The sequence below is a fragment of the Entamoeba histolytica genome, genomic scaffold (genome assembly GCF_000208925.1).
Source record: "Entamoeba histolytica HM-1:IMSS scf_1104750517805 genomic scaffold, whole genome shotgun sequence".
In the NCBI taxonomy this organism is placed as follows: domain Eukaryota; phylum Evosea; order Mastigamoebida; family Endamoebidae; genus Entamoeba; species Entamoeba histolytica.
The window spans coordinates 1-5,666 of record NW_001915411.1 but is presented as its reverse complement, the minus strand read 5'-3'; the positions used below and the strand labels follow the sequence as shown (position 1 = coordinate 5,666).

The window sequence follows — 5,666 nt, the reverse complement described above, 5'->3', positions numbered from 1 at the left end:
TTTGAATATTTTTTATATTTCCATTGAAATATGAAGTTTGTCTATAATTGTATGATTTTTGTACTTTTACCACTTTTATATATTAAATTTTTCTTTATATTATCATTTAAAGTTGAATTTCTTCTGGTGTTTCTATTTATTCTTGAAATATCTTAATATTTATTTCCTCATTCTTATGTAATTTCTTCAAATATTATCATTATAATATTTCTATGTAATGTGTTCTCCATTTCTAGATTCTTTTTAAGTCTTAATTATCATCATTTTTGTTATTTTGTTCGGTTTTATTTTCTATTTCTTTAGTATTTTCATTTTCTATTCTAATTCTTTGTTTCATGAATAATTTTTTCAAAAACTCAATACTTTTTTGTTCATTTAGTTATTCTATTTTTTGATTTTAAATTTATACTCGTTGCTTTATTCTTATATATTTTCTTTTTCTTTTATTTAAATTTTTCTTATTGTTTCTTAGATATTCATTTTCTCAATTTCTTATTTTAATTTCTTATTACTTCTAAATTCATTTCTTTCTTATTTATTACTCTTCTTATTCTTTTATACCTCTCATTTATTAGTAAATCTTTTGTGTTATCCATTCTTATTTGTAGTACATTTCTTGTATTTCTTTTGTATCTAATATATTTTTATCTACATTTTAATGCAATATGATAATTTATAGATATCTTTTTCATTTCATTCAATAGTACTTTTTCATTATTCATGTTCATTATTATATCTGATAATTTCATCAAATATTTGTTATTAAAACATTATTACTTGGATTTACATTCACTATTTCCTTTTTATTTCACTTTCTCATTATTTTTTCTATATATTCTGTATCTAATTCATTTGTCTGATATTTTCTTATTCATTCTAATATTGTTGTTTTTATATTCTTGTTATTTAATATGTATATAACTTGTCTTTTTATTGTTGTTTTAATTTCTTTAATCATTTCAATCTTTTATTATTTCTATATATTATTTTTTATTCTATTCGCTTATTCTTTCATTATCATTTCTATTTTCATTTCTTAAGTTATTTATTCAAATTTGATATTAGTTTCTTCTTCTATTTTCTTGTCGTTTTTATATCTATTATTTATTTTAACCGTTTCTTTCTTTGTTCGTTTATACTTTCTAACTTCTTTATTTCTTCATCTGTCTCTTTTATTTTTGTTCATAATTCCATTTTGTATTCCATATGTCATTTTTCTGTTTTTAATTCAATTACATTGTTGCTTCATTTTTGTCTTCTTATTCTCTACTTTTCTTTTTTGTAGTTTCTTTATACTTTTCTGTTTTCCTGTATGTTATTTTTTCTTTCATTTTGTTTTACACATTTCTTCAATTTCTTTTCTTAATTTTTTTCTTCTTATTTAATTAATTCTTTTTATTCTTTTTCTATTGTAGACTCTTGTTTTTTCTTCTATTTCTTTTACTTCTTTATTTTTCCTTTTTTATTCTTTTACTTTTTCTAGTCTATATATTCTCATTACACTTCATTGAATAAATACATTTCTCTCTCATTTGCTTTTCATCACTTTAATATATAGAATGTTTTCTATTTGTTTCCTTTATTCTTTCCATTTTAATGTTCTTTCTTAACTCTTTTTCTTTATTACAATCTTTCCATTTCTTCATAATTATTATTCATTAGAAATTTAATAACTCTTCTACTTGTATCTTTTGTTCTTTTATTATAGTTAAATACTCTTCCATTCTTCTTTTATCTATTATTTTCTGTTGATTTTCATTTATATAACATCATTATACATTAAATACAATAATATTTATATCCTCATTCAATCTAAATGTATATTTTTACATTATTATTTTTTGCGATATTACTTTCATCATTCTTCCAAGAATGAATTTTTATTAATTATTAATAATTTAAATCAAAAATTGTTAATATTAGTATCAAAAAAGAATAAAATAAACAAAAATATAAAAAATATTAAAACAAGAGACTATTTTATTGATTTCATTTATTATAAAAATATTTGAAGACTAAAAATATTTATAATAGAAATGATTAAAACCAACAATTTAGATCATTGAATAACATAGATAATTTAATAATTAACATTTTAACTGTTTCATTAACTATTTATAAAAAGAACAATAAAAATGAATAATAAAATGATTATTCTTTTAAGTATTATACTTAATAAAAACAATAAAATAAACAAAGAAATTATTTATACAATATAATTTATTAAAATAAATAGTTATTGTATAATGAATAAATGATGAATTAATAAAACAACAAATAGTTAAAAAAGAAAATATAAATAACAAATATAAACCAAGAATTAATAAATTACAAGAAACAAATAAACAAAAAAGAATAAACAAAATAACAAAGTAAATTTTAACAGTTTTAATTAATAAAGATATTAATAAATGTTGAAAAAAAACAAAAAATTCATATTGTTTATATAATATAATCAAATGTATTTAAAATAAAAATTAAATGTATGATTGAAATGTTCAAATGCCAAAAATAAGATAAACAAATACCAGAAAATAGATGTGAATAACAATGGGAAAAATAAAATACGAAAAGAACAAAATAAAGAATAAGAATAATTTTATTCATAAAATATTGTAAGTTTAAAATGGGGAAAGAAAATAAAAAATGAATAATAAAATAGAAGAATAAAAAGAAGAAGGCCCCGTAGCACAGTTGGTAGTGCATCGTACTTATAGGAAAGAGAAATGCGAGGGTCGCGGGTTCGATCCCCGCCGGGACCATTTTATTTTTCTTTTTTTTTATTTATTGTATTATTTCTTATTATCAAATTTAAATACAATCAAAAAAATTATTAACTATCAAATGAGAATATTATAATTTACAAATGTATAAAGATTAATCAACTTACAAATTATTTTGAATTAAGTAATGATAAAAAATTAGTAATAATGAAGAAATAATAATAAAATTAGTCACATTGTATAGATAAATAAATTATAGAATATACTTCTTCATTATTATACTTAGTGTTATTGTTCAAATTTGATAGATTAAGAATTAATCAGAACAATTAACTTCAAAAACATTTTTTAATTATTATCATAATTAATCTATATTTATATAAATCTTTAAGTTTATAATTTTTTATTTATTACTTTACTAATTAGTTACAAATAAAAATAAATATCTAAATCTTATTTTCATAAAATTATATTCAATATATAAGAAGTAAAATTAACATTAACGTAGTTTATTATTTTGAATAAATTCTTATTCATATTTGAGATTTCTTCCTCAATTATTTTATGACATAATATTAATAACTGAAAAGATAGAAAACATTAGAAATAAATAATTATTAATATATTTGTTTCTATTGCTTATTGGAGATTATTCTTATTCTTGAATTATCTTCTTGTAGCTCTATGGAGTATGTTTGGTTGTGATAAAATCAGAATTCATTGACATCCTTCATGTATTTATTTCATGGTTTTTAATTTCTTTCATGATGTCAATTTCAATTTTTAATTCTTTGATTAATTTAATACTTTCTTTGTTTATTAATCCATTTATTGAGACTACTACTGGAATTATTTTGACATCTTTTAACTTTTCTATTTTCATTAGCATATTCTTTAATTCTTTATACTTATTTCTTTTCTTCATTTACACTCCATTAATATTATGATATGCAACAATAGTCATATCAAATATTAGACTAGTTTTATTCTTTTTATCTAATACATATATGTATGGTATTTTGTGATATTGTCCATCACTTTTAGGCATTATTTGTTTGTTCAATATCATTGTGATGTCTTTATATTTGAACATTGTTTCATATGAAGTATTTTTATATTGTTTATTTCCTGTATATTTTCTTATTAATCAATATTATAATGCCTATATTGTCATGTTTTTTCTATTTGTGATTTTTTATGACCAATACAAGATAGTAGATTGTGTTCCACTGTAGCTATATTGTCTTTACAAAGTGGGCAGTATTTCAATCTTTCATTTTTCATTATTTTTGCTTTCTATACCCACAAAATATTGCTCCATCTTTCATTTTAGTTAATTGGAGGAATGCATTTTTTTTTAATATTGATTGAATTCCATGCTTTCACTGTAGTAGTTTTATCTACTCCTTTTGACTCAAACCATCTTCTAAAATATCCACTTGTTTGATGACACTTCCATTTTTTGATGTATTGGTCGGTCAATAATTTTTTTATTTCTATTACTACTTCTTTTTCTTTTTTCTTTTCTATAAATTCATTTATTATTTCTTCTATTTTTGTTTCATTTATTTTATGACTTAATGTTTTTAATTCTATTCCATATTCCCTTCTTATTGTACCATCTATCTAATATGTTATTTCCTATTTCACTTTCTCTTGTACAGTAGTACATCACTGTTCTTATTAATTCAATAACATATTTGTCATTTATGTTTATTAATCATTCATTTCTTCTATAATAACATACAACCTATCTTTGGAGTTTCCCAATGTATTTTCCATTTCTTATTTATTTTCTTATCTCCAAATCAATTTTATCTAGGTCAGTGATTTTCCAATTTACAACTGATGCTGAATATCTGAAGATATTGATTACTTCAGTGTTTATTCTAGTAATATATCTTCTATTACTACTTTCATCAATGTTTATTCTTCCATCTTCTGATTCATTTTTTCTTTGATGGTTTTACAATTGAAGGTGTCATCAATTTCGTCGGACTGCCATATTCCTAAGTATTTATACAAGTCCTCACCTTCAATTACGGGGATGTTTTGCATTCCATTTGGTATTTCTTTAATGTTTTTTAATACCATTCCTGATTTTTTCTCATTCATTTCCATATGTAACTTATTATTTCTTTAATTTCATTGTGGATTATTCCCATTTCTTCACTACTTTCTGTCATTATTCTCAAATCATCCATATATAAAGTGTGATTTGCTTTTGGGAATTTCTCTTCGATGAATTGAGAAATTACATTCATCTGAATGATGAAGAGTAGATTTGATAATGAATCACCTTGTAAAATTCATCTATTTAATTTAATACATCCTAGATATTCATTAAATTTATAGCCGATGAATATCTTCCATCTAGTCATCATACTTTCAATAATGTCAATGATGACAAACTCTACATTAAAATACTTTAATGATTCAATTACCCATTCGTGGTTGACTGTGTCATATGCTTTCTTAATGTCATAATATGACTCATCATATTTTGGGTATTTCTCTTCTTTCTGCTGCTTCATCATATAACTATTTATTATTCATTCTTTAGCAGCTAAAGATTGTAACTTACATCCCAGTTGATTTTTACTAATTTTCAATGATTCACAATTCATGTTAAGTCTTCTGTGAATCTTTTCTTTTAATATTGATGTAAATACTTTCATAATTACATTTGTACAACTGATAGGAATATAATTAGTAACATCATTCCTATCAATTTGTGGATTAATAAAGTTCTTCAACTTACCATGTCTAATGGGAGTTTTCAGGGAAGTTCAACCATTCATTGAAGATACTGAGAATGATTTCTCTTGATAATGACATCCTTTTCCAATAATACCCATATATAGTGTCTATTCATTGTGCTTTCCAGTTACTTATTCTCAATATACTTAAATTTAATTCATTTATTGTTATAATGACATTATC

General features: G+C 21.4%; 1 non-coding gene across 1 annotated transcript, besides 1 other annotated feature; it reads left to right on the top strand.

The window, feature by feature from the left end:
* The first annotated feature begins 2,679 nt into the window (after positions 1-2,679).
* EHI_099980 lies at positions 2,680-2,762 on the top strand. Its single transcript has one exon. It is a non-coding gene; the product is annotated as a tRNA-Ile (tRNA).
* A 568-nt stretch (positions 2,763-3,330) lies between these two features.
* Positions 3,331-5,666: a repeat region.